The 26,407-nt window shown below is 64.9% G+C and overlaps 19 non-coding genes across 19 annotated transcripts; 12 read left to right on the forward strand and 7 right to left on the reverse strand.

Annotated features, from left to right (window-relative positions):
• Positions 1-1,016: 1,016 nt before the first annotated feature.
• On the reverse strand, positions 1,017-1,099 carry TRNAL-CAG (transfer RNA leucine (anticodon CAG)). The gene has a single exon. It is a non-coding gene; the product is annotated as a tRNA-Leu (tRNA).
• A 658-nt stretch (positions 1,100-1,757) lies between these two features.
• Positions 1,758-1,829, forward strand: TRNAD-GUC (transfer RNA aspartic acid (anticodon GUC)). The gene has a single exon. It is a non-coding gene; the product is annotated as a tRNA-Asp (tRNA).
• A 616-nt stretch (positions 1,830-2,445) lies between these two features.
• On the forward strand, positions 2,446-2,517 carry TRNAG-UCC (transfer RNA glycine (anticodon UCC)). The gene has a single exon. It is a non-coding gene; the product is annotated as a tRNA-Gly (tRNA).
• Positions 2,518-2,819: 302 nt separating this feature from the next.
• On the forward strand, positions 2,820-2,891 carry TRNAE-CUC (transfer RNA glutamic acid (anticodon CUC)). The gene has a single exon. It is a non-coding gene; the product is annotated as a tRNA-Glu (tRNA).
• Positions 2,892-6,959: 4,068 nt separating this feature from the next.
• TRNAG-GCC (transfer RNA glycine (anticodon GCC)) lies at positions 6,960-7,030 on the reverse strand. Its single transcript has one exon. It is a non-coding gene; the product is annotated as a tRNA-Gly (tRNA).
• A 1,651-nt stretch (positions 7,031-8,681) lies between these two features.
• TRNAL-CAG (transfer RNA leucine (anticodon CAG)) lies at positions 8,682-8,764 on the reverse strand. The gene has a single exon. It is a non-coding gene; the product is annotated as a tRNA-Leu (tRNA).
• Positions 8,765-9,429: 665 nt separating this feature from the next.
• On the forward strand, positions 9,430-9,501 carry TRNAD-GUC (transfer RNA aspartic acid (anticodon GUC)). Its single transcript has one exon. It is a non-coding gene; the product is annotated as a tRNA-Asp (tRNA).
• A 602-nt stretch (positions 9,502-10,103) lies between these two features.
• On the forward strand, positions 10,104-10,175 carry TRNAG-UCC (transfer RNA glycine (anticodon UCC)). The gene has a single exon. It is a non-coding gene; the product is annotated as a tRNA-Gly (tRNA).
• A 302-nt stretch (positions 10,176-10,477) lies between these two features.
• Positions 10,478-10,549, forward strand: TRNAE-CUC (transfer RNA glutamic acid (anticodon CUC)). The gene has a single exon. It is a non-coding gene; the product is annotated as a tRNA-Glu (tRNA).
• A 4,070-nt stretch (positions 10,550-14,619) lies between these two features.
• On the reverse strand, positions 14,620-14,690 carry TRNAG-GCC (transfer RNA glycine (anticodon GCC)). Its single transcript has one exon. It is a non-coding gene; the product is annotated as a tRNA-Gly (tRNA).
• Positions 14,691-16,334: 1,644 nt separating this feature from the next.
• TRNAL-CAG (transfer RNA leucine (anticodon CAG)) lies at positions 16,335-16,417 on the reverse strand. The gene has a single exon. It is a non-coding gene; the product is annotated as a tRNA-Leu (tRNA).
• A 658-nt stretch (positions 16,418-17,075) lies between these two features.
• Positions 17,076-17,147, forward strand: TRNAD-GUC (transfer RNA aspartic acid (anticodon GUC)). Its single transcript has one exon. It is a non-coding gene; the product is annotated as a tRNA-Asp (tRNA).
• A 604-nt stretch (positions 17,148-17,751) lies between these two features.
• TRNAG-UCC (transfer RNA glycine (anticodon UCC)) lies at positions 17,752-17,823 on the forward strand. The gene has a single exon. It is a non-coding gene; the product is annotated as a tRNA-Gly (tRNA).
• A 302-nt stretch (positions 17,824-18,125) lies between these two features.
• Positions 18,126-18,197, forward strand: TRNAE-CUC (transfer RNA glutamic acid (anticodon CUC)). The gene has a single exon. It is a non-coding gene; the product is annotated as a tRNA-Glu (tRNA).
• A 4,072-nt stretch (positions 18,198-22,269) lies between these two features.
• On the reverse strand, positions 22,270-22,340 carry TRNAG-GCC (transfer RNA glycine (anticodon GCC)). The gene has a single exon. It is a non-coding gene; the product is annotated as a tRNA-Gly (tRNA).
• Positions 22,341-23,984: 1,644 nt separating this feature from the next.
• On the reverse strand, positions 23,985-24,067 carry TRNAL-CAG (transfer RNA leucine (anticodon CAG)). Its single transcript has one exon. It is a non-coding gene; the product is annotated as a tRNA-Leu (tRNA).
• A 665-nt stretch (positions 24,068-24,732) lies between these two features.
• TRNAD-GUC (transfer RNA aspartic acid (anticodon GUC)) lies at positions 24,733-24,804 on the forward strand. The gene has a single exon. It is a non-coding gene; the product is annotated as a tRNA-Asp (tRNA).
• A 604-nt stretch (positions 24,805-25,408) lies between these two features.
• Positions 25,409-25,480, forward strand: TRNAG-UCC (transfer RNA glycine (anticodon UCC)). The gene has a single exon. It is a non-coding gene; the product is annotated as a tRNA-Gly (tRNA).
• Positions 25,481-25,782: 302 nt separating this feature from the next.
• On the forward strand, positions 25,783-25,854 carry TRNAE-CUC (transfer RNA glutamic acid (anticodon CUC)). Its single transcript has one exon. It is a non-coding gene; the product is annotated as a tRNA-Glu (tRNA).
• Positions 25,855-26,407: the final 553 nt, after the last annotated feature.

A 26,407-nucleotide genomic window follows, 5' to 3' on the forward strand; every position in this document is an offset into this window, starting at 1 on the left:
GGGAGGCTGGAGCGCGAGAAAGGAGCGGAGGAGCGCTTCGGCAGAGCCGCAGCTGGCTGACCCTGGAGAAGGCGCGCTGGGTGTGGCTGGGACGGCCCAGGCCGCGGCTTCCCCCGTGGGGATGCGGTGTGGCGCGGAGCTGGTCCCGGCGGGGCCTGGCGTTTGTGGGCGCGTGACGGGGATCTAGGGCTTCCGCTCGTGATTCCTCGTTGGCTGTCTTTCCGGGTTTGGACTCGCCTGCCAGGCTGTGTGCAGGGTTCCCGCTGCCTGTGGCCGGCAGGCGTCCGGGCTGCAGGTGGGCCGGCAGGCAGGTGTTAGCGGGAAGGGAGCACAAGTAGCGAGGTGGGATCGGCGACGTGGCTAGGGCGTCTGGAGAATGGAATGCGCGGCCGGGGTCCGAGGGGTCGGAGGAAAGGACAGGATGTTGGATGGCGTGCCTCTGGTGGGAGAAGTGTGTGCGGCTCCACGAGCGAGTCGCTCGCTGCCGTTCAGCGGTCAGAAGTTGGAGGGTGAAACCGGGCGGGCTGTGCAGGCCAGGACGCCTCTGGGCAGCGCAGCGGCGATTCGAGGCGGTGGGCGGTGGGCGGTGGGCGGTGGGCGGTGGGCGGAGGCCGGTGGGAGGAAGGAGGGAAAAGGAGGAATAGGGCAAGAATCTGGGCTGTGTCTGTTTGGGCGGGCGGAGGAGATAGGCAGGGAAGAGCGTGGAAGGTGGTCGCGGTCGCTCGCTGTGTGTGGGGCCAGGGAAGAGGGCGTGCGAGGTGGCGGGGAGGGCGTCCGTCCGAAGGGCAATTGGTAGAGGGTCGCGGGCGCTGGCGCATGGTCCTGGGCTGTTTCTGCGACAGGCGGCGGGTGGGCAGGAAGAACGGACGTGCCTGAGAAGCGGCGGCGTTTTGGAGGCTTGCTTCAAGGGGGCTGGAGTTTGGAGAGCGGGCAAGGGCTCAAGGCAGGAACCGGCCAAAGGTGCTCCAGGGTTGCCATGGGCGTTGCCCTCCGGCGGGCGGGCCAAAAGGTCGGCTTGTCAGGAGTGGGATTCGAACCCACGCCTCCAGGGGAGACTGCGACCTGAACGCAGCGCCTTAGACCGCTCGGCCATCCTGACGGCGCGCCGGGGCGCGTCGCCGCTCGCATGGCTGGGACCCGGCGCGAACGCCTGCGCCGTTGGCCGGCGCCTGTCTGGGTTCGGTGCGCAACCGACGGACCGCGCGGGCGGAGCGGGCGCCAGGTGAACGGAGCCGGCCGGCGTTGACGTGGACGCCCCCGCGTCCCCACCCCGGACCCAAACGGTCCGCGTCGGGCCGGCCGCCGCCGCCGCACGCCCCAGCCCCCGCGCCTGGGCTCGCCGAACCCCGCAGGGCGCTGCGCCCACCGCGTCCTAGGAGCAGCGGCCTGACTGTTTCGCCCGCGCCTCTTCCTGCCCCGGCGCGATCCCCGCGTTGGAGACAGCAGGCAGGGCGCACGGGGAGGTTCCACGCCGCTCCGGTACCTGTCGGGGTCCGGGTCCGGCTCCGGGTCCCAGCGGGATCGCAGGGTGCTTTGTTGGGTGTCGGGGTAGGTCGCGCCAATGGTGGCGGGGGGCGGGTGGCGGGTGATGGGTGGCGGGTGGCGGGTGGCGGGTGACGGGTGGCGGGTGGCGGGTGGCGGGTGGCGGGTGGAGGGCGAGCACGCACCGGGCCCCTGCGGTCGGGGGAGGGGATCAAGGCAGGGCTAGGCGTCCGCGGTCGCAGTGGGGTCTGGCGTCCCGGCGACGGTCGCCGTCGTCCTCGTTAGTATAGTGGTGAGTATCCCCGCCTGTCACGCGGGAGACCGGGGTTCGATTCCCCGACGGGGAGGCAGCCGTCCTTTTTGGGCCGCCGCCTCGGACCCAGCCTGTGGGCCCTCCTTCTCCTTCCTCCGCCCTCCAGCTAGTGGCAGTGCGCCATCTCGGGCCTGGCCTGCCTGGCCCCTTGGCCCCCTGGGCCCCCTGGGCCCCCTGGGCCCCCTTGGCCTCCTGCCTTTTCTTCTCGCCCGCGGCTTGGTCGCCGCAGGCGGGCGGCCTCCTCTGGCCCCCCACGGCGCCCGACGAGCTGCCGGCCCAAAGTGGGTGTCGGAAGAGGCTTTCTGCGACGCACAGGGCCCGGCGCCCGGTGGGAGGCGGAGGAGCGAGGACCCTGTCGGCGCCGGCCGTGTCCCCGCCGGGCACCTGGTGGGGAAGGGCTCTGGCGGCCCCGGGCGGCGAGGGAGCGAGAGCTCCCCCAGAGGCAGGCGGGCGGAACGGGGCAGCCGCGCTCGCCTTGCACCGGTGGGGCGCCGGGCGGCCTTCGGCGGGGCCGTGGCAGCGCGGAGCTGCGGGCGGGCGGGCGGGCGGGCGGGCGGACGGACCGGGCGTCGGGGCCGGGCTGCCCCGGGCGTCGGCGGCGCGCTGGTGGGAGCCCCGGGCCGGCGTGGCGGGGCTGCCCGCGCCGTGCGGCGTTGGTGGTATAGTGGTGAGCATAGCTGCCTTCCAAGCAGTTGACCCGGGTTCGATTCCCGGCCAACGCAGCGGGCCGACCTTTTGCGGAGGTCCCGGGCGCGGAGCTCGTGTGGCAGCTTGGCCTGTGGCTGCGTGCCTGTGCGCCCGGGAAGGAGGCGCGCGGTGTTTGGAGGGTGTGCTGCGAACAGGGCAGAGCTGCTCGTGAGGGCAGGCCGGTTGCCGCCGGCGTCGCGGGGGCTGGTTGCGGGTGTTTGTTTTAACCCGAAGCAGGGGACAGGCGCCAAGGTAGCGCCAAGGTAGCGCCAAGGTAGTGCTGGGAGCCGGAGGCGCCCGGGGCCAGGAGGCGCAAGCCGGGCCCCGAAGCCGTCACTCCCTGGTGGTCTAGTGGTTAGGATTCGGCGCTCTCACCGCCGCGGCCCGGGTTCGATTCCCGGTCAGGGAAGCCTTCCTTCTTTGGCTCTGCCTGCCAGCTGCCAGGCCCCTTCACACCTCCCCTTTTGGCCAACAGGCTCGCTCGCTCGCTTCTCCCGCGCCCCAGCCACAACCTCCCGCGGCCTCCACGTGCGCCCCAACGCTCCCCGCCTGCCTCCACCCATCCGTCCTTTTGGCCTCGCTGGCGCCACCTTCGCAACATCAGCTTCACAGCTCTTCCTTGTCACGTGCTCGCCTCGCTCCCACTCTTTCTCAGCGGCAAAGCCCACTGGCCAGGTCAGGCTTTCTCCTCCCATGGCCGCCAGGTGACCCGCCACCACCACCGCCACCCTCGCACTCTCGGCTGGCCACCGAATGGGCCAGGACTCTCGAGCAGAGCGGCTTCCGCCAAGCCAAGCCCGGTGGCTGACGGGCCACTTCTCTCTCGGCTGCGGGGGATCTGCGCCTAATGGTTGGGCCACCCGCCAGAGCCACTCATGCCAGCAAGCGCACTGGCTTTTCCGAGGCGTGCCAGACCCTGAGCGCGGGATCCGTGATTGGGCTCCACGGGTGTCACCGGCTTCGGTAGAAATGGCAGCGGAACTTGAGGAGCCGAGACCACGGGCCATAGCTCCAGGGAGGCCGAGCTGCGACAGTCACTCTGGCAGCATGACTATGTTCTTCTTCATGCGGACATGATATCGATGGGATTCCTGTGACGTGTGGTAACACGTGTAGACTGCGTAGTGATCGATGAGCCACTGAGGGGATGTAGGGCATCCATCCCGTGGGTGTCTGTCGTCTCTACCTGTTGGGAGCATCTCAGGTGCTGTCTTCCAGGAGCTCTTCGGAAACACGCACTAATACGTCGTTGTTACCCCTAGTCGCCCTACTCTGCCCTAGAACATTCTTAGAACGTATTCCCTCCATCTAAACGCATGCTGGTACCCAATTCACCAACCTCGCTTCACCGCAGTCACCCACACACCCTCTCCAGCCTCTGATCTCTACCTGTTGAGAGCATCTCAGGTGCTGTCTTCCAGGAGCTCTTCGGAAACACGCACTAATACGTCGTTGTTACCCCTAGTCGCCCTACTCTGCCCTAGAACATTCTTAGAACGTATTCCCTCCATCTAAACGCATGCTCGTACCCATTTCACCAACCTCTCTTCACCGCAGTCACCCACACACCCTCTCCAGCCTCTGGTGTCTATCGTTCTACTCTCTACCTCCACAAGGTGAACTTTTTGAGCTCCCAGGATTGGGGTAAGAACCTGCCCTCTCTGTCTTTCTGTGCCCGGCTCATTTGGTGTTCCATCGTGACCTATAGCTCCGCCTCTGTTGCTGCAGACGAGAGGATTTCGTTCTTTTCTACGGCCAAATGGCATTCCATGGTGTCCATATGCCACATTCTTGTTAATCCATTTCCCGGCTGACGGACACTTAGGTTGTCTTAACGACATCTTGCCTACTTGCACGTCCTTCATAGGCTCTCTGCAAGAAGAAAAATATGGCTCTTTTTGCCCGACCTCGCAGGCAGTCAGACCTTATGGTTGTCTTCCCCTGTTCCCTAAAAGTCGCTGTTCTTCTATTCTTTCTCAAGGTGCGCTGATCTCATATTGTTCAAACACACGTGTTTTACCATCAATTTGTAGAGTTAACACAATTGTCACAGGGGTCCTGAGGTGAGGTACATCCTCAGCTTACGGAGATAACAGGATTAAGAGATTAAAGTAAAGACAGGCGTAAGAAATTATAAAAGCATTATTTGGGAACCGAAGAAAGTCCATATTAAAATGAAGTCTTCACAGTTTACGTGCCTCTGCCGCGGCTCCAGCCGGTCCCTCCGTTCGGGGTCCCTGACTTCCCGCAACATACACGTGCGTGTGTGTACACGTGCTCCCGCTCACTGTTGACGGGTTTGAGATTCTCGCCTATTCTGGATGTGAAAATGAATCTTGAGAGGTCCCATTAGTTAGACCAACCTGGCCACGGGCATTGAAGCGTGGAGATGCAGGAGTTCGTGGGGAAAACCCAACGGCCAGGCTGACCAAAGCGCATGTGCGGGGTTGGGGTTCCTGATAGACTTCCAGCTGAAGTTTGCTTCCCATTGCCTGACCTACGCTCTCTGTCTTCTCCCCAAATGTCAAGGAACATGTGGAGATGGTACCCATCCCCAGCGCCAAGATTCGCTGTGGAACGCTTTTCCCATCCCCTCCTTAGCACAGATGAGCCCAGTGCTCCAACCCTCTATTCAACCCGTATTGATCATTATTGTCTGGCTGATCCCCCAAGTCAATGGCAGAAGTCAGTCGACTTCTTGCCAAAACTCCTCTGTAGGGGCAAAGTAGACGTCCAACCAACTGCACAAACCTCTCCCGTGTCATTCGTGGGATCTTGGCACAGTCGGATCACCTGCAGAGACCAGACCCTGTCGGGGATAGAGATGTTTGCCATCCCCACGGGAGGCTGGCTTGCTTGCCAGCGTGATGTGGGTGGATGTCAGTGGGTGACAGTGATGGACGAAGGTGTCCGTTCCCGTGGCTGGCGTCCACCCCAGCCCGGGGCAAGGGGCTGACACCGAGGAAAGGAGAGAAGCATGTCGCGTGCTGGGAGCTGGAAGAAGGAGTCCAGGGTGTCCAGGGGGTGCACAGGGCTGGCTGGCCAGGTCTGGGAGTGAGGCTGTCCAGTGAAACGGAGGTTGTGCAGATGCCTGGGGCGTCAGGGCACCTCGCGGGCCGCCTATGCGGTCGGAGGGATCCCAGCTGGTGGCGGAGCTGGCGTGTGTCTGAAGAGCCTGAAGGAGGCCAGGGCTGGGGGATAGGAGTCGTCTGAGTGAGGGACATTGACGGCGAGAGGGAGAGTTGACTGTGCGAGAGAGAGAGACAGAGAGATAGAGACAGAGAGAGAGAGAGAGAGAGACAGAGACAGAGACAGAGAAAGACAGAGAGGGTGAGAGATTGAGAGAGTGAGAGAGAGAGACAGACAGAGAGAGAGAGAGAGTGTGTGTCTGTGTGTGTGTGTGTGTGTGTGTGTGTGTGAGTGAAAGGGCGGGTGGGGTGAGACAAAGGTGGTGGAGGGAGGGCTGAGCCTGAAGGCTGGTGGGAACAGTACCTTTTCAGCGGGTTGGCCTGGGCAGGAAGGAAGTCTGTGTGGTCAAAGGGCACCCCCGCCGGCGAGACTGGGCTGCTGCTTGGGCTGGGCGGTCAGAGTATGGAGTGGGGCTGGGGTGAGGTGGCAAGCAGCCCAGGGTGGGAGAGACGTCGTGACAGAGCGACTGGAGGCCACGTCCCACGTCCCAAAAGGGTAGGGAATGCAACTGGACCCGAGACATAAATAAGCCGTCTTCAGGACGCACATTCACGTCTCAGGCATGTGTCTGGGGCTGAGATGAAAAGAGGTCCGAGGGAGAGAAACAAGGCAGCATCCTCGACTAAAGTGGTGGATTGGGGTTAGGTTGGGAGATGCGACATGGCGGTGGTGGTGCCGGCAGAATGAGGGGAGAGAGTGTGGAGTAGCCGGAACACGATGAATATAGACGGTGCACATGCCACGCGTACACTCGTGTGGTCGCGTTAAGGACTGTGTGACCAACTAGGGGAAAGTGATGAGTTACTCCCCGGAGTCGCGACTTCCTTCCTACTGGAAGGGCAACCATGGCATCATTTTCTGGATGTGGGGAGCCAGCGAGGGGGAGAGAGAGAGAGAGGAAAAGAGGTCGAGGTGGTGAAATGTGAAGAGGAGAGGTGGGGCGAGTGGCTGCAAGCCCGTGGTGCCTGGCGGTGTTCCTTGAAGTGAAATGCGTCGGGCAGAGGCGGTGGCAGGGCAATGAAGAGAAACAGGAGCAGGAGGCTGCCCAGGGCTGGTGTCTGGCGCGCTCTCGTGTTTGGAGGGGTTGTTGTTACCAAGGTGGGGGGGCGGGGGCACAGGCTCAACCGTAAGTCAGTGGAGAGAGGCACGGAAGAAAGGGCAGAGGGGCGTCGCGCGTGGGAGCGCAGCCGGTGCCGGACTCGCTCGCGCGCCCCGAGTGTAAGGAGGCGGCAGAGGCGAGCGCAGCTACGCCTTGGTGCTGCTGCAGCACCAAAATGGGAGGGTGTGCTGCATGGGCCGGGAATCGAACCCGGGCCTCCCGCGTGGCAGGCGAGAATTCTACCACTGAACCACCCATGCACCGATGGCAAACGCCAACGGAAGCTGGTGCAGCGGAGCTCGCCACCAGCGGCCGTTCACTGGTCACCGCCTGCCGTGGGCCTCCGTCCTATTGGAGCGGCCACGAGAGGCTGGCCCGATGGGGCGGGCAGAAGGGGAGGCTCCCGTCACGTCGAGGGACCTGAGGCGGGGCGCGGAGGGAGAGCGGAGGGAGAGAGGCCGACTCGGCCCATCTTGCGCTTTCTCTGCCGCCCAGGGCCGAGAGACTGCCCGCCGGGGTCTCCAGGGGAAGGACCAGCCGTGGCCCGCGCCCGAATGCCCGTGTGGGCAGGTGAGCTGTGGCGGGCCTTGCTGAGCGCGGATCCCCGGCACAGACCCAAAGTTCTTGTTTTTGTTTTTGTTTGTTTCTTTGTTTGTTTCTTTCTTTCTTTCTTTCGAGGGTCCTTTTTCTTTCTTTCTTTTCTTCACCGCCGGGCCGGCCTTCTCACTTGTGTCACCTGCGGGTGGGTGGGGAGGTGGGTGTGTCAGCGAGCGGGGGCGGCGATGGGGAACGGGTCTCGCAGCCGTGGCGTGCGGGCTCAGAAACGCAGACCAAGTCCGTGGGCGCCTCGCTCCTGCGCTGTGACCCACCCCACCGGCTCGCACTTGGGCTGGTAGGGAGGCTGGAGCGCGAGAAAGGAGCGGAGGAGCGCTTCGGCAGAGCCGCAGCTGGCTGACCCTGGAGAAGGCGCGCTGGGTGTGGCTGGGACGGCCCAGGCCGCGGCTTCCCCCGTGGGGATGCGGTGTGGCGCGGAGCTGGTCCCGGCGGGGCCTGGCGTTTGTGGGCGCGTGACGGGGATCTAGGGCTTCCGCTCGTGATTCCTCGTTGGCTGTCTTTCCGGGTTTGGACTCGCCTGCCAGGCTGTGTGCAGGGTTCCCGCTGCCTGTGGCCGGCAGGCGTCCGGGCTGCAGGTGGGCCGGCAGGCAGGTGTTAGCGGGAAGGGAGCACAAGTAGCGAGGTGGGATCGGCGACGTGGCTAGGGCGTCTGGAGAATGGAATGCGCGGCCGGGGTCCGAGGGGTCGGAGGAAAGGACAGGATGTTGGATGGCGTGCCTCTGGTGGGAGAAGTGTGTGCGGCTCCACGAGCGAGTCGCTCGCTGCCGTTCAGCGGTCAGAAGTTGGAGGGTGAAACCGGGCGGGCTGTGCAGGCCAGGACGCCTCTGGGCAGCGCAGCGGCGATTCGAGGCGGTGGGCGGTGGGCGGTGGGCGGTGGGCGGTGGGCGGAGGCCGGTGGGAGGAAGGAGGGAAAAGGAGGAATAGGGCAAGAATCTGGGCTGTGTCTGTTTGGGCGGGCGGAGGAGATAGGCAGGGAAGAGCGTGGAAGGTGGTCGCGGTCGCTCGCTGTGTGTGGGGCCAGGGAAGAGGGCGTGCGAGGTGGCGGGGAGGGCGTCCGTCCGAAGGGCAATTGGTAGAGGGTCGCGGGCGCTGGCGCATGGTCCTGGGCTGTTTCTGCGACAGGCGGCGGGTGGGCAGGAAGAACGGACGTGCCTGAGAAGCGGCGGCGTTTTGGAGGCTTGCTTCAAGGGGGCTGGAGTTTGGAGAGCGGGCAAGGGCTCAAGGCAGGAACCGGCCAAAGGTGCTCCAGGGTTGCCATGGGCGTTGCCCTCCGGCGGGCGGGCCAAAAGGTCGGCTTGTCAGGAGTGGGATTCGAACCCACGCCTCCAGGGGAGACTGCGACCTGAACGCAGCGCCTTAGACCGCTCGGCCATCCTGACGGCGCGCCGGGGCGCGTCGCCGCTCGCATGGCTGGGACCCGGCGCGAACGCCTGCGCCGTTGGCCGGCGCCTGTCTGGGTTCGGTGCGCAACCGACGGACCGCGCGGGCGGAGCGGGCGCCAGGTGAACGGAGCCGGCCGGCGTTGACGTGGACGCCCCCGCGTCCCCACCCCGGACCCAAACGGTCCGCGTCGGGCCGGCCGCCGCCGCCGCACGCCCCAGCCCCCGCGCCTGGGCTCGCCGAACCCCGCAGGGCGCTGCGCCCACCGCGTCCTAGGAGCAGCGGCCTGACTGTTTCGCCCGCGCCTCTTCCTGCCCCGGCGCGATCCCCGCGTTGGAGACAGCAGGCAGGGCGCACGGGGAGGTTCCACGCCGCTCCGGTACCTGTCGGGGTCCGGGTCCGGCTCCGGGTCCCAGCGGGATCGCAGGGTGCTTTGTTGGGTGTCGGGGTAGGTCGCGCCAATGGTGGCGGGGGGCGGGTGGCGGGTGATGGGTGGCGGGTGGCGGGTGGCGGGTGACGGGTGGCGGGTGGCGGGTGGCGGGTGGCGGGTGGCGGGTGGAGGGCGAGCACGCACCGGGCCCCTGCGGTCGGGGGAGGGGATCAAGGCAGGGCTAGGCGTCCGCGGTCGCAGTGGGGTCTGGCGTCCCGGCGACGGTCGCCGTCGTCCTCGTTAGTATAGTGGTGAGTATCCCCGCCTGTCACGCGGGAGACCGGGGTTCGATTCCCCGACGGGGAGGCAGCCGTCCTTTTTGGGCCGCCGCCTCGGACCCAGCCTGTGGGCCCTCCTTCTCCTTCCTCCGCCCTCCAGCTAGTGGCAGTGCGCCATCTCGGGCCTGGCCTGCCCGGCCCCTTGGCCTCCTGGGCCCCCTTGGCCTCCTGCCTTTTCTTCTCGCCCGCGGCTTGGTCGCCGCAGGCGGGCGGCCTCCTCTGGCCCACCACGGCGCCCGACGAGCTGCCGGCCCAAAGTGGGTGTCGGAAGAGGCTTTCTGCGACGCACAGGGCCCGGCGCCCGGTGGGAGGCGGAGGAGCGAGGACCCTGTCGGCGCCGGCCGTGTCCCCGCCGGGCACCTGGTGGGGAAGGGCTCTGGCGGCCCCGGGCGGCGAGGGAGCGAGAGCGCCCCCAGAGGCAGGCGGGCGGAACGGGGCAGCCGCGCTCGCCTTGCACCGGTGGGGCGCCGGGCGGCCTTCGGCGGGGCCGTGGCAGCGCGGAGCTGCGGGCGGGCGGGCGGGCGGGCGGGCGGGCGGACGGACCGGGCGTCGGGGCCGGGCTGCCCCGGGCGTCGGCGGCGCGCTGGTGGGAGCCCCGGGCCGGCGTGGCGGGGCTGCCCGCGCCGTGCGGCGTTGGTGGTATAGTGGTGAGCATAGCTGCCTTCCAAGCAGTTGACCCGGGTTCGATTCCCGGCCAACGCAGCGGGCCGACCTTTTGCGGAGGTCCCGGGCGCGGAGCTCGTGTGGCAGCTTGGCCTGTGGCTGCGTGCCTGTGCGCCCGGGAAGGAGGCGCGCGGTGTTTGGAGGGTGTGCTGCGAACAGGGCAGAGCTGCTCGTGAGGGCAGGCCGGTTGCCGCCGGCGTCGCGGGGGCTGGTTGCGGGTGTTTGTTTTAACCCGAAGCAGGGGACAGGCGCCAAGGTAGCGCCAAGGTAGCGCCAAGGTAGTGCTGGGGGCCGGAGGCGCCCGGGGCCAGGAGGCGCAAGCCGGGCCCCGAAGCGGTCTCTCCCTGGTGTTCTAGTGGTTAGGATTCGGCGCTCTCACCGCCGCGGCCCGGGTTCGATTCCCGGTCAGGGAAGCCTTCCTTCTTTGGCTCTGCCTGCCAGCTGCCAGGCCCCTTCACACCTCCCCTTTTGGCCAACAGGCTCGCTCGCTCGCTTCTCCCGCGCCCCAGCCACAACCTCCCGCGGCCTCCACGTGCGCCCCAACGCTCCCCGCCTGCCTCCACCCGTCCGTCCTTTTGGCCTCGCTGGCGCCACCTTCGCAACATCAGCTTCACAGCTCTTCCTTGTCACGTGCTCGCCTCGCTCCCACTCTTTCTCAGCGGCAAAGCCCACTGGCCAGGTCAGGCTTTCTCCTCCCATGGCCGCCAGGTGACCCGCCACCACCACCGCCACCCTCGCACTCTCGGCTGGCCACCGAATGGGCCAGGACTCTCGAGCAGAGCGGCTTCCGCCAAGCCAAGCCCGGTGGCTGACGGGCCACTTCTCTCTCGGCTGCGGGGGATCTGCGCCTAATGGTTGGGCCACCCGCCAGAGCCACTCATGCCAGCAAGCGCACTGGCTTTTCCGAGGCGTGCCAGACCCTGAGCGCGGGATCCGTGATTGGGCTCCACGGGTGTCACCGGCTTCGGTAGAAATGGCAGCGGAACTTGAGGAGCCGAGACCACGGGCCATAGCTCCAGGGAGGCCGAGCTGCGACAGTCACTCTGGCAGCATGACTATGTTCTTCTTCATGCGGACATGATATCGATGGGATTCCTGTGACGTGTGGTAACACGTGTAGACTGCGTAGTGATCGATGGGCCACTGAGGGGATGTAGGGCATCCATCCCGTGGGTGTCTGTCGTCTCTACCTGTTGGGAGCATCTCAGGTGCTGTCTTCCAGGAGCTCTTCGGAAACACGCACTAATACGTCGTTGTTACCCCTAGTCGCCCTACTCTGCCCTAGAACATTCTTAGAACGTATTCCCTCCATCTAAACGCATGCTGGTACCCAATTCACCAACCTCGCTTCACCGCAGTCACCCACACACCCTCTCCAGCCTCTGATCTCTACCTGTTGAGAGCATCTCAGGTGCTGTCTTCCAGGAGCTCTTCGGAAACACGCACTAATACGTCGTTGTTACCCCTAGTCGCCCTACTCTGCCCTAGAACATTCTTAGAACGTATTCCCTCCATCTAAACGCATGCTCGTACCCATTTCACCAACCTCTCTTCACCGCAGTCACCCACACACCCTCTCCAGCCTCTGGTGTCTATCGTTCTACTCTCTACCTCCACAAGGTGAACTTTTTGAGCTCCCAGGATTGGGGTAAGAACCTGCCCTCTCTGTCTTTCTGTGCCCGGCTCATTTGGTGTTCCATCGTGACCTATAGCTCCGCCTCTGTTGCTGCAGACGAGAGGATTTCGTTCTTTTCTACGGCCAAATGGCATTCCATGGTGTCCATATGCCACATTCTTGTTAATCCATTTCCCGGCTGACGGACACTTAGGTTGTCTTAACGACATCTTGCCTACTTGCACGTCCTTCATAGGCTCTCTGCAAGAAGAAAAATATGGCTCTTTTTGCCCGACCTCGCAGGCAGTCAGACCTTATGGTTGTCTTCCCCTGTTCCCTAAAAGTCGCTGTTCTTCTATTCTTTCTCAAGGTGCGCTGATCTCATATTGTTCAAACACACGTGTTTTACCATCAATTTGTAGAGTTAACACAATTGTCACAGGGGTCCTGAGGTGAGGTACATCCTCAGCTTACGGAGATAACAGGATTAAGAGATTAAAGTAAAGACAGGCGTAAGAAATTATAAAAGCATTATTTGGGAACCGAAGAAAGTCCATATTAAAATGAAGTCTTCACAGTTTACGTGCCTCTGCCGCGGCTCCAGCCGGTCCCTCCGTTCGGGGTCCCTGACTTCCCGCAACATACACGTGCGTGTGTGTACACGTGCTCCCGCTCACTGTTGACGGGTTTGAGATTCTCGCCTATTCTGGATGTGAAAATGAATCTTGAGAGGTCCCATTAGTTAGACCAACCTGGCCACGGGCATTGAAGCGTGGAGATGCAGGAGTTCGTGGGGAAAACCCAACGGCCAGGCTGACCAAAGCGCATGTGCGGGGTTGGGGTTCCTGATAGACTTCCAGCTGAAGTTTGCTTCCCATTGCCTGACCTACGCTCTCTGTCTTCTCCCCAAATGTCAAGGAACATGTGGAGATGGTACCCATCCCCAGCGCCAAGATTCGCTGTGGAACGCTTTTCCCATCCCCTCCTTAGCACAGATGAGCCCAGTGCTCCAACCCTCTATTCAACCCGTATTGATCATTATTGTCTGGCTGATCCCCCAAGTCAATGGCAGAAGTCAGTCGACTTCTTGCCAAAACTCCTCTGTAGGGGCAAAGTAGACGTCCAACCAACTGCACAAACCTCTCCCGTGTCATTCGTGGGATCTTGGCACAGTCGGATCACCTGCAGAAACCAGACCCTGTCGGGGATAGAGATGTTTGCCATCCCCACGGGAGGCTGGCTTGCTTGCCAGCGTGATGTGGGTGGATGTCAGTGGGTGACAGTGATGGACGAAGGTGTCCGTTCCCGTGGCTGGCGTCCACCCCAGCCCGGGGCAAGGGGCTGACACCGAGGAAAGGAGAGAAGCATGTCGCGTGCTGGGAGCTGGAAGAAGGAGTCCAGGGTGTCCAGGGGGTGCACAGGGCTGGCTGGCCAGGTCTGGGAGTGAGGCTGTCCAGTGAAACGGAGGTTGTGCAGATGCCTGGGGCGTCAGGGCACCTCGCGGGCCGCCTATGCGGTCGGAGGGATCCCAGCTGGTGGCGGAGCTGGCGTGTGTCTGAAGAGCCTGAAGGAGGCCAGGGCTGGGGGATAGGAGTCGTCTGAGTGAGGGACATTGACGGCGAGAGGGAGAGTTGACTGTGCGAGAGAGAGAGACAGAGAGATAGAGACAGAGAGAGAGAGAGAGAGAGAGAGACAGAGACAGAGACAGAGAAAGACAGAGAGGGTGAGAGATTGAGAGAGTGAGAGAGAGAGACAGACAGAGAGAGAGAGAGAGTGTGTGTCTGTGTGTGTGTGTGTGTGTGTGTGTGTGTGAGTGAAAGGGCGGGTGGGGTGAGACAAAGGTGGTGGAGGGAGGGCTGAGCCTGAAGGCTGGTGGGAACAGTACCTTTTCAGCGGGTTGGCCTGGGCAGGAAGGAAGTCTGTGTGGTCAAAGGGCACCCCCGCCGGCGAGACTGGGCTGCTGCTTGGGCTGGGCGGTCAGAGTATGGAGTGGGGCTGGGGTGAGGTGGCAAGCAGCCCAGGGTGGGAGAGACGTCGTGACAGAGCGACTGGAGGCCACGTCCCACGTCCCAAAAGGGTAGGGAATGCAACTGGACCCGAGACATAAATAAGCCGTCTTCAGGACGCACATTCACGTCTCAGGCATGTGTCTGGGGCTGAGATGAAAAGAGGTCCGAGGGAGAGAAACAAGGCAGCATCCTCGACTAAAGTGGTGGATTGGGGTTAGGTTGGGAGATGCGACATGGCGGTGGTGGTGCCGGCAGAATGAGGGGAGAGAGTGTGGAGTAGCCGGAACACGATGAATATAGACGGTGCACATGCCACGCGTACACTCGTGTGGTCGCGTTAAGGACTGTGTGACCAACTAGGGGAAAGTGATGAGTTACTCCCCGGAGTCGCGACGTCCTTCCTACTGGAAGGGCAACCATGGCATCATTTTCTGGATGTGGGGAGCCAGCGAGGGGGAGAGAGAGAGAGGAAAAGAGGTCGAGGTGGTGAAATGTGAAGAGGAGAGGTGGGGCGAGTGGCTGCAAGCCCGTGGTGCCTGGCGGTGTTCCTTGAAGTGAAATGCGTCGGGCAGAGGCGGTGGCAGGGCAATGAAGAGAAACAGGAGCAGGAGGCTGCCCAGGGCTGGTGTCTGGCGCGCTCTCGTGTTTGGAGGGGTTGTTGTTACAAAGGTGGGTGGGCGGGGGGACAGGCTCAACCGTAAGTCAGTGGAGAGAGGCACGGAAGAAAGGGCAGAGGGGCGTCGCGCGTGGGAGCGCAGCCGGTGCCGGACTCGCTCGCGCGCCCCGAGTGTAAGGAGGCGGCAGAGGCGAGCGCAGCTACGCCTTGGTGCTGCTGCAGCACCAAAATGGGAGGGTGTGCTGCATGGGCCGGGAATCGAACCCGGGCCTCCCGCGTGGCAGGCGAGAATTCTACCACTGAACCACCCATGCACCGATGGCAAACGCCAACGGAAGCTGGTGCAGCGGAGCTCGCCACCAGCGGCCGTTCACTGGTCACCGCCTGCCGTGGGCCTCCGTCCTATTGGAGCGGCCACGAGAGGCTGGCCCGATGGGGCGGGCAGAAGGGGAGGCTCCCGTCACGTCGAGGGACCTGAGGCGGGGCGCGGAGGGAGAGCGGAGGGAGAGAGGCCGACTCGGCCCATCTTGCGCTTTCTCTGCCGCCCAGGGCCGAGAGACTGCCCGCCGGGGTCTCCAGGGGAAGGACCAGCCGTGGCCCGCGCCCGAATGCCCGTGTGGGCAGGTGAGCTGTGGCGGGCCTTGCTGAGCGCGGATCCCCGGCACAGACCCAAAGTTCTTGTTTTTGTTTTTGTTTGTTTCTTTGTTTGTTTGTTTCTTTCTTTCTTTCGAGGGTCCTTTTTTTTTCTTTCTTTTCTTCACCGCCGGGCCGGCCTTCTCACTTGTGTCACCTGCGGGTGGGTGGGGAGGTGGGTGTGTCAGCGAGCGGGGGCGGCGATGGGGAACGGGTCTCGCAGCCGTGGCGTGCGGGCTCAGAAACGCAGACCAAGTCCGTGGGCGCCTCGCTCCTGCGCTGTGACCCACCCCACCGGCTCGCACTTGGGCTGGTAGGGAGGCTGGAGCGCGAGAAAGGAGCGGAGGAGCGCTTCGGCAGAGCCGCAGCTGGCTGACCCTGGAGAAGGCGCGCTGGGTGTGGCTGGGACGGCCCAGGCCGCGGCTTCCCCCGTGGGGATGCGGTGTGGCGCGGAGCTGGTCCCGGCGGGGCCTGGCGTTTGTGGGCGCGTGACGGGGATCTAGGGCTTCCGCTCGTGATTCCTCGTTGGCTGTCTTTCCGGGTTTGGACTCGCCTGCCAGGCTGTGTGCAGGGTTCCCGCTGCCTGTGGCCGGCAGGCGTCCGGGCTGCAGGTGGGCCGGCAGGCAGGTGTTAGCGGGAAGGGAGCACAAGTAGCGAGGTGGGATCGGCGACGTGGCTAGGGCGTCTGGAGAATGGAATGCGCGGCCGGGGTCCGAGGGGTCGGAGGAAAGGACAGGATGTTGGATGGCGTGCCTCTGGTGGGAGAAGTGTGTGCGGCTCCACGAGCGAGTCGCTCGCTGCCGTTCAGCGGTCAGAAGTTGGAGGGTGAAACCGGGCGGGCTGTGCAGGCCAGGACGCCTCTGGGCAGCGCAGCGGCGATTCGAGGCGGTGGGCGGTGGGCGGTGGGCGGTGGGCGGAGGCCGGTGGGAGGAAGGAGGGAAAAGGAGGAATAGGGCAAGAATCTGGGCTGTGTCTGTTTGGGCGGGCGGAGGAGATAGGCAGGGAAGAGCGTGGAAGGTGGTCGCGGTCGCTCGCTGTGTGTGGGGCCAGGGAAGAGGGCGTGCGAGGTGGCGGGGAGGGCGTCCGTCCGAAGGGCAATTGGTAGAGGGTCGCGGGCGCTGGCGCATGGTCCTGGGCTGTTTCTGCGACAGGCGGCGGGTGGGCAGGAAGAACGGACGTGCCTGAGAAGCGGCGGCGTTTTGGAGGCTTGCTTCAAGGGCGCTGGAGCTTGGAGAGCGGGCAAGGGCTCAAGGCAGGAACCGGCCAAAGGTGCTCCAGGGTTGCCATGGGCGTTGCCCTCCGGCGGGCGGGCCAAAAGGTCGGCTTGTCAGGAGTGGGATTCGAACCCACGCCTCCAGGGGAGACTGCGACCTGAACGCAGCGCCTTAGACCGCTCGGCCATCCTGACGGCGCGCCGGGGCGCGTCGCCGCTCGCATGGCTGGGACCCGGCGCGAACGCCTGCGCCGTTGGCCGGCGCCTGTCTGGGTTCGGTGCGCAACCGACGGACCGCGCGGGCGGAGCGGGCGCCAGGTGAACGGAGCCGGCCGGCGTTGACGTGGACGCCCCCGCGTCCCCACCCCGGACCCAAACGGTCCGCGTCGGGCCGGCCGCCGCCGCCGCACGCCCCAGCCCCCGCGCCTGGGCTCGCCGAACCCCGCAGGGCGCTGCGCCCACCGCGTCCTAGGAGCAGCGGCCTGACTGTTTCGCCCGCGCCTCTTCCTGCCCCGGCGCGATCCCCGCGTTGGAGACAGCAGGCAGGGCGCACGGGGAGGTTCCACGCCGCTCCGGTACCTGTCGGGGTCCGGGTCCGGCTCCGGGTCCCAGCGGGATCGCAGGGTGCTTTGTTGGGTGTCGGGGTAGGTCGCGCCAATGGTGGCGGGGGGCGGGTGGCGGGTGATGGGTGGCGGGTGGCGGGTGGCGGGTGACGGGTGGCGGGTGGCGGGTGGCGGGTGGCGGGTGGAGGGCGAGCACGCACCGGGCCCCTGCGGTCGGGGGAGGGGATCAAGGCAGGGCTAGGCGTCCGCGGTCGCAGTGGGGTCTGGCGTCCCGGCGACGGTCGCCGTCGTCCTCGTTAGTATAGTGGTGAGTATCCCCGCCTGTCACGCGGGAGACCGGGGTTCGATTCCCCGACGGGGAGGCAGCCGTCCTTTTTGGGCCGCCGCCTCGGACCCAGCCTGTGGGCCCTCCTTCTCCTTCCTCCGCCCTCCAGCTAGTGGCAGTGCGCCATCTCGGGCCTGGCCTGCCTGGCCCCTTGGCCCCCTGGGCCCCCTGGGCCCCCTGGGCCCCCTTGGCCTCCTGCCTTTTCTTCTCGCCCGCGGCTTGGTCGCCGCAGGCGGGCGGCCTCCTCTGGCCCCCCACGGCGCCCGACGAGCTGCCGGCCCAAAGTGGGTGTCGGAAGAGGCTTTCTGCGACGCACAGGGCCCGGCGCCCGGTGGGAGGCGGAGGAGCGAGGACCCTGTCGGCGCCGGCCGTGTCCCCGCCGGGCACCTGGTGGGGAAGGGCTCTGGCGGCCCCGGGCGGCGAGGGAGCGAGAGCTCCCCCAGAGGCAGGCGGGCGGAACGGGGCAGCCGCGCTCGCCTTGCACCGGTGGGGCGCCGGGCGGCCTTCGGCGGGGCCGTGGCAGCGCGGAGCTGCGGGCGGGCGGGCGGACGGACCGGGCGTCGGGGCCGGGCTGCCCCGGGCGTCGGCGGCGCGCTGGTGGGAGCCCCGGGCCGGCGTGGCGGGGCTGCCCGCGCCGTGCGGCGTTGGTGGTATAGTGGTGAGCATAGCTGCCTTCCAAGCAGTTGACCCGGGTTCGATTCCCGGCCAACGCAGCGGGCCGACCTTTTGCGGAGGTCCCGGGCGCGGAGCTCGTGTGGCAGCTTGGCCTGTGGCTGCGTGCCTGTGCGCCCGGGAAGGAGGCGCGCGGTGTTTGGAGGGTGTGCTGCGAACAGGGCAGAGCTGCTCGTGAGGGCAGGCCGGTTGCCGCCGGCGTCGCGGGGGCTGGTTGCGGGTGTTTGTTTTAACCCGAAGCAGGGGACAGGCGCCAAGGTAGGGCCAAGGTAGCGCCAAGGTAGTGCTGGGAGCCGGAGGCGCCCGGGGCCAGGAGGCGCAAGCCGGGCCCCGAAGCCGTCACTCCCTGGTGGTCTAGTGGTTAGGATTCGGCGCTCTCACCGCCGCGGCCCGGGTTCGATTCCCGGTCAGGGAAGCCTTCCTTCTTTGGCTCTGCCTGCCAGCTGCCAGGCCCCTTCACACCTCCCCTTTTGGCCAACAGGCTCGCTCGCTCGCTTCTCCCGCGCCCCAGCCACAACCTCCCGCGGCCTCCACGTGCGCCCCAACGCTCCCCGCCTGCCTCCACCCATCCGTCCTTTTGGCCTCGCTGGCGCCACCTTCGCAACATCAGCTTCACAGCTCTTCCTTGTCACGTGCTCGCCTCGCTCCCACTCTTTCTCAGCGGCAAAGCCCACTGGCCAGGTCAGGCTTTCTCCTCCCATGGCCGCCAGGTGACCCGCCACCACCACCGCCACCCTCGCACTCTCGGCTGGCCACCGAATGGGCCAGGACTCTCGAGCAGAGCGGCTTCCGCCAAGCCAAGCCCGGTGGCTGACGGGCCACTTCTCTCTCGGCTGCGGGGGATCTGCGCCTAATGGTTGGGCCACCCGCCAGAGCCACTCATGCCAGCAAGCGCACTGGCTTTTCCGAGGCGTGCCAGACCCTGAGCGCGGGATCCGTGATTGGGCTCCACGGGTGTCACCGGCTTCGGTAGAAATGGCAGCGGAACTTGAGGAGCCGAGACCACGGGCCATAGCTCCAGGGAGGCCGAGCTGCGACAGTCACTCTGGCAGCATGACTATGTTCTTCTTCATGCGGACATGATATCGATGGGATTCCTGTGACGTGTGGTAACACGTGTAGACTGCGTAGTGATCGATGAGCCACTGAGGGGATGTAGGGCATCCATCCCGTGGGTGTCTGTCGTCTCTACCTGTTGGGAGCATCTCAGGTGCTGTCTTCCAGGAGCTCTTCGGAAACACGCACTAATACGTCGTTGTTACCCCTAGTCGCCCTACTCTGCCCTAGAACATTCTTAGAACGTATTCCCTCCATCTAAACGCATGCTGGTACCCAATTCACCAACCTCGCTTCACCGCAGTCACCCACACACCCTCTCCAGCCTCTGATCTCTACCTGTTGAGAGCATCTCAGGTGCTGTCTTCCAGGAGCTCTTCGGAAACACGCACTAATACGTCGTTGTTACCCCTAGTCGCCCTACTCTGCCCTAGAACATTCTTAGAACGTATTCCCTCCATCTAAACGCATGCTCGTACCCATTTCACCAACCTCTCTTCACCGCAGTCACCCACACACCCTCTCCAGCCTCTGGTGTCTATCGTTCTACTCTCTACCTCCACAAGGTGAACTTTTTGAGCTCCCAGGATTGGGGTAAGAACCTGCCCTCTCTGTCTTTCTGTGCCCGGCTCATTTGGTGTTCCATCGTGACCTATAGCTCCGCCTCTGTTGCTGCAGACGAGAGGATTTCGTTCTTTTCTACGGCCAAATGGCATTCCATGGTGTCCATATGCCACATTCTTGTTAATCCATTTCCCGGCTGACGGACACTTAGGTTGTCTTAACGACATCTTGCCTACTTGCACGTCCTTCATAGGCTCTCTGCAAGAAGAAAAATATGGCTCTTTTTGCCCGACCTCGCAGGCAGTCAGACCTTATGGTTGTCTTCCCCTGTTCCCTAAAAGTCGCTGTTCTTCTATTCTTTCTCAAGGTGCGCTGATCTCATATTGTTCAAACACACGTGTTTTACCATCAATTTGTAGAGTTAACACAATTGTCACAGGGGTCCTGAGGTGAGGTACATCCTCAGCTTACGGAGATAACAGGATTAAGAGATTAAAGTAAAGACAGGCGTAAGAAATTATAAAAGCATTATTTGGGAACCGAAGAAAGTCCATATTAAAATGAAGTCTTCACAGTTTACGTGCCTCTGCCGCGGCTCCAGCCGGTCCCTCCGTTCGGGGTCCCTGACTTCCCGCAACATACACGTGCGTGTGTGTACACGTGCTCCCGCTCACTGTTGACGGGTTTGAGATTCTCGCCTATTCTGGATGTGAAAATGAATCTTGAGAGGTCCCATTAGTTAGACCAACCTGGCCACGGGCATTGAAGCGTGGAGATGCAGGAGTTCGTGGGGAAAACCCAACGGCCAGGCTGACCAAAGCGCATGTGCGGGGTTGGGGTTCCTGATAGACTTCCAGCCGAAGTTTGCTTCCCATTGCCTGACCTACGCTCTCTATCTTCTCCCCAAATGTCAAGGAACATGTGGAGATGGTACCCATCCCCAGCGCCAAGATTCGCTGTGGAACGCTTTTCCCATCCCCTCCTTAGCACAGATGAGCCCAGTGCTCCAACCCTCTATTCAACCCGTATTGATCATTATTGTCTGGCTGATCCCCCAAGTCAATGGCAGAAGTCAGTCGACTTCTTGCCAAAACTCCTCTGTAGGGGCAAAGTAGACGTCCAACCAACTGCACAAACCTCTCCCGTGTCATTCGTGGGATCTTGGCACAGTCGGATCACCTGCAGAGACCAGACCCTGTCGGGGATAGAGATGTTTGCCATCCCCACGGGAGGCTGGCTTGCTTGCCAGCGTGATGTGGGTGGATGTCAGTGGGTGACAGTGATGGACGAAGGTGTCCGTTCCCGTGGCTGGCGTCCACCCCAGCCCGGGGCAAGGGGCTGACACCGAGGAAAGGAGAGAAGCATGTCGCGTGCTGGGAGCTGGAAGAAGGAGTCCAGGGTGTCCAGGGGGTGCACAGGGCTGGCTGGCCAGGTCTGGGAGTGAGGCTGTCCAGTGAAACGGAGGTTGTGCAGATGCCTGGGGCGTCAGGGCACCTCGCGGGCCGCCTATGCGGTCGGAGGGATCCCAGCTGGTGGCGGAGCTGGCGTGTGTCTGAAGAGCCTGAAGGAGGCCAGGGCTGGGGGATAGGAGTCGTCTGAGTGAGGGACATTGACGGCGAGAGGGAGAGTTGACTGTGCGAGAGAGAGAGACAGAGAGATAGAGACAGAGAGAGAGAGAGAGAGAGAGAGACAGAGACAGAGACAGAGAAAGACAGAGAGGGTGAGAGATTGAGAGAGTGAGAGAGAGAGACAGACAGAGAGAGAGAGAGAGTGTGTGTCTGTGTGTGTGTGTGTGTGTGTGTGTGTGTGAGTGAAAGGGCGGGTGGGGTGAGACAAAGGTGGTGGAGGGAGGGCTGAGCCTGAAGGCTGGTGGGAACAGTACCTTTTCAGCGGGTTGGCCTGGGCAGGAAGGAAGTCTGTGTGGTCAAAGGGCACCCCCGCCGGCGAGACTGGGCTGCTGCTTGGGCTGGGCGGTCAGAGTATGGAGTGGGGCTGGGGTGAGGTGGCAAGCAGCCCAGGGTGGGAGAGACGTCGTGACAGAGCGACTGGAGGCCACGTCCCACGTCCCAAAAGGGTAGGGAATGCAACTGGACCCGAGACATAAATAAGCCGTCTTCAGGACGCACATTCACGTCTCAGGCATGTGTCTGGGGCTGAGATGAAAAGAGGTCCGAGGGAGAGAAACAAGGCAGCATCCTCGACTAAAGTGGTGGATTGGGGTTAGGTTGGGAGATGCGACATGGCGGTGGTGGTGCCGGCAGAATGAGGGGAGAGAGTGTGGAGTAGCCGGAACACGATGAATATAGACGGTGCACATGCCACGCGTACACTCGTGTGGTCGCGTTAAGGACTGTGTGACCAACTAGGGGAAAGTGATGAGTTACTCCCCGGAGTCGCGACTTCCTTCCTACTGGAAGGGCAACCATGGCATCATTTTCTGGATGTGGGGAGCCAGCGAGGGGGAGAGAGAGAGAGAGGAAAAGAGGTCGAGGTGGTGAAATGTGAAGAGGAGAGGTGGGGCGAGTGGCTGCAAGCCCGTGGTGCCTGGCGGTGTTCCTTGAAGTGAAATGCGTCGGGCAGAGGCGGTGGCAGGGCAATGAAGAGAAACAGGAGCAGGAGGCTGCCCAGGGCTGGTGTCTGGCGCGCTCTCGTGTTTGGAGGGGTTGTTGTTACCAAGGTGGGGGGGCGGGGGCACAGGCTCAACCGTAAGTCAGTGGAGAGAGGCACGGAAGAAAGGGCAGAGGGGCGTCGCGCGTGGGAGCGCAGCCGGTGCCGGACTCGCTCGCGCGCCCCGAGTGTAAGGAGGCGGCAGAGGCGAGCGCAGCTACGCCTTGGTGCTGCTGCAGCACCAAAATGGGAGGGTGTGCTGCATGGGCCGGGAATCGAACCCGGGCCTCCCGCGTGGCAGGCGAGAATTCTACCACTGAACCACCCATGCACCGATGGCAAACGCCAACGGAAGCTGGTGCAGCGGAGCTCGCCACCAGCGGCCGTTCACTGGTCACCGCCTGCCGTGGGCCTCCGTCCTATTGGAGCGGCCACGAGAGGCTGGCCCGATGGGGCGGGCAGAAGGGGAGGCTCCCGTCACGTCGAGGGACCTGAGGCGGGGCGCGGAGGGAGAGCGGAGGGAGAGAGGCCGACTCGGCCCATCTTGCGCTTTCTCTGCCGCCCAGGGCCGAGAGACTGCCCGCCGGGGTCTCCAGGGGAAGGACCAGCCGTGGCCCGCGCCCGAATGCCCGTGTGGGCAGGTGAGCTGTGGCGGGCCTTGCTGAGCGCGGATCCCCGGCACAGACCCAAAGTTCTTGTTTTTGTTTTTGTTTGTTTCTTTGTTTGTTTGTTTCTTTCTTTCTTTCGAGGGTCCTTTTTTTTTCTTTCTTTTCTTCACCGCCGGGCCGGCCTTCTCACTTGTGTCACCTGCGGGTGGGTGGGGAGGTGGGTGTGTCAGCGAGCGGGGGCGGCGATGGGGAACGGGTCTCGCAGCCGTGGCGTGCGGGCTCAGAAACGCAGACCAAGTCCGTGGGCGCCTCGCTCCTGCGCTGTGACCCACCCCACCGGCTCGCACTTGGGCTGGTAGGGAGGCTGGAGCGCGAGAAAGGAGCGGAGGAGCGCTTCGGCAGAGCCGCAGCTGGCTGACCCTGGAGAAGGCGCGCTGGGTGTGGCTGGGACGGCCCAGGCCGCGGCTTCCCCCGTGGGGATGCGGTGTGGCGCGGAGCTGGTCCCGGCGGGGCCTGGCGTTTGTGGGCGCGTGACGGGGATCTAGGGCTTCCGCTCGTGATTCCTCGTTGGCTGTCTTTCCGGGTTTGGACTCGCCTGCCAGGCTGTGTGCAGGGTTCCCGCTGCCTGTGGCCGGCAGGCGTCCGGGCTGCAGGTGGGCCGGCAGGCAGGTGTTAGCGGGAAGGGAGCACAAGTAGCGAGGTGGGATCGGCGACGTGGCTAGGGCGTCTGGAGAATGGAATGCGCGGCCGGGGTCCGAGGGGTCGGAGGAAAGGACAGGATGTTGGATGGCGTGCCTCTGGTGGGAGAAGTGTGTGCGGCTCCACGAGCGAGTCGCTCGCTGCCGTTCAGCGGTCAGAAGTTGGAGGGTGAAACCGGGCGGGCTGTGCAGGCCAGGACGCCTCTGGGCAGCGCAGCGGCGATTCGAGGCGGTGGGCGGTGGGCGGTGGGCGGTGGGCGGAGGCCGGTGGGAGGAAGGAGGGAAAAGGAGGAATAGGGCAAGAATCTGGGCTGTGTCTGTTTGGGCGGGCGGAGGAGATAGGCAGGGAAGAGCGTGGAAGGTGGTCGCGGTCGCTCGCTGTGTGTGGGGCCAGGGAAGAGGGCGTGCGAGGTGGCGGGGAGGGCGTCCGTCCGAAGGGCAATTGGTAGAGGGTCGCGGGCGCTGGCGCATGGTCCTGGGCTGTTTCTGCGACAGGCGGCGGGTGGGCAGGAAGAACGGACGTGCCTGAGAAGCGGCGGCGTTTTGGAGGCTTGCTTCAAGGGCGCTGGAGCTTGGAGAGCGGGCAAGGGCTCAAGGCAGGAACCGGCCAAAGGTGCTCCAGGGTTGCCATGGGCGTTGCCCTCCGGCGGGCGGGCCAAAAGGTCGGCTTGTCAGGAGTGGGATTCGAACCCACGCCTCCAGGGGAGACTGCGACCTGAACGCAGCGCCTTAGACCGCTCGGCCATCCTGACGGCGCGCCGGGGCGCGTCGCCGCTCGCATGGCTGGGACCCGGCGCGAACGCCTGCGCCGTTGGCCGGCGCCTGTCTGGGTTCGGTGCGCAACCGACGGACCGCGCGGGCGGAGCGGGCGCCAGGTGAACGGAGCCGGCCGGCGTTGACGTGGACGCCCCCGCGTCCCCACCCCGGACCCAAACGGTCCGCGTCGGGCCGGCCGCCGCCGCCGCACGCCCCAGCCCCCGCGCCTGGGCTCGCCGAACCCCGCAGGGCGCTGCGCCCACCGCGTCCTAGGAGCAGCGGCCTGACTGTTTCGCCCGCGCCTCTTCCTGCCCCGGCGCGATCCCCGCGTTGGAGACAGCAGGCAGGGCGCACGGGGAGGTTCCACGCCGCTCCGGTACCTGTCGGGGTCCGGGTCCGGCTCCGGGTCCCAGCGGGATCGCAGGGTGCTTTGTTGGGTGTCGGGGTAGGTCGCGCCAATGGTGGCGGGGGGCGGGTGGCGGGTGATGGGTGGCGGGTGGCGGGTGGCGGGTGACGGGTGGCGGGTGGCGGGTGGCGGGTGGCGGGTGGCGGGTGGAGGGCGAGCACGCACCGGGCCCCTGCGGTCGGGGGAGGGGATCAAGGCAGGGCTAGGCGTCCGCGGTCGCAGTGGGGTCTGGCGTCCCGGCGACGGTCGCCGTCGTCCTCGTTAGTATAGTGGTGAGTATCCCCGCCTGTCACGCGGGAGACCGGGGTTCGATTCCCCGACGGGGAGGCAGCCGTCCTTTTTGGGCCGCCGCCTCGGACCCAGCCTGTGGGCCCTCCTTCTCCTTCCTCCGCCCTCCAGCTAGTGGCAGTGCGCCATCTCGGGCCTGGCCTGCCTGGCCCCTTGGCCCCCTGGGCCCCCTGGGCCCCCTGGGCCCCCTTGGCCTCCTGCCTTTTCTTCTCGCCCGCGGCTTGGTCGCCGCAGGCGGGCGGCCTCCTCTGGCCCCCCACGGCGCCCGACGAGCTGCCGGCCCAAAGTGGGTGTCGGAAGAGGCTTTCTGCGACGCACAGGGCCCGGCGCCCGGTGGGAGGCGGAGGAGCGAGGACCCTGTCGGCGCCGGCCGTGTCCCCGCCGGGCACCTGGTGGGGAAGGGCTCTGGCGGCCCCGGGCGGCGAGGGAGCGAGAGCTCCCCCAGAGGCAGGCGGGCGGAACGGGGCAGCCGCGCTCGCCTTGCACCGGTGGGGCGCCGGGCGGCCTTCGGCGGGGCCGTGGCAGCGCGGAGCTGCGGGCGGGCGGGCGGACGGACCGGGCGTCGGGGCCGGGCTGCCCCGGGCGTCGGCGGCGCGCTGGTGGGAGCCCCGGGCCGGCGTGGCGGGGCTGCCCGCGCCGTGCGGCGTTGGTGGTATAGTGGTGAGCATAGCTGCCTTCCAAGCAGTTGACCCGGGTTCGATTCCCGGCCAACGCAGCGGGCCGACCTTTTGCGGAGGTCCCGGGCGCGGAGCTCGTGTGGCAGCTTGGCCTGTGGCTGCGTGCCTGTGCGCCCGGGAAGGAGGCGCGCGGTGTTTGGAGGGTGTGCTGCGAACAGGGCAGAGCTGCTCGTGAGGGCAGGCCGGTTGCCGCCGGCGTCGCGGGGGCTGGTTGCGGGTGTTTGTTTTAACCCGAAGCAGGGGACAGGCGCCAAGGTAGCGCCAAGGTAGCGCCAAGGTAGTGCTGGGAGCCGGAGGCGCCCGGGGCCAGGAGGCGCAAGCCGGGCCCCGAAGCCGTCACTCCCTGGTGGTCTAGTGGTTAGGATTCGGCGCTCTCACCGCCGCGGCCCGGGTTCGATTCCCGGTCAGGGAAGCCTTCCTTCTTTGGCTCTGCCTGCCAGCTGCCAGGCCCCTTCACACCTCCCCTTTTGGCCAACAGGCTCGCTCGCTCGCTTCTCCCGCGCCCCAGCCACAACCTCCCGCGGCCTCCACGTGCGCCCCAACGCTCCCCGCCTGCCTCCACCCATCCGTCCTTTTGGCCCCGCTGGCGCCACCTTCGCAACATCAGCTTCACAGCTCTTCCTTGTCACGTGCTCGCCTCGCTCCCACTCTTTCTCAGCGGCAAAGCCCACTGGCCAGGTCAGGCTTTCTCCTCCCATGGCCGCCAGGTGACCCGCCACCACCACCGCCACCCTCGCACTCTCGGCTGGCCACCGAATGGGCCAGGACTCTCGAGCAGAGCGGCTTCCGCCAAGCCAAGCCCGGTGGCTGACGGGCCACTTCTCTCTCGGCTGCGGGGGATCTGCGCCTAATGGTTGGGCCACCCGCCAGAGCCACTCATGCCAGCAAGCGCACTGGCTTTTCCGAGGCGTGCCAGACCCTGAGCGCGGGATCCGTGATTGGGCTCCACGGGTGTCACCGGCTTC

The sequence above is a fragment of the Pongo pygmaeus genome, chromosome 1, assembly GCF_028885625.2.
Source record: "Pongo pygmaeus isolate AG05252 chromosome 1, NHGRI_mPonPyg2-v2.0_pri, whole genome shotgun sequence".
Lineage (NCBI taxonomy): Eukaryota > Metazoa > Chordata > Mammalia > Primates > Hominidae > Pongo > Pongo pygmaeus.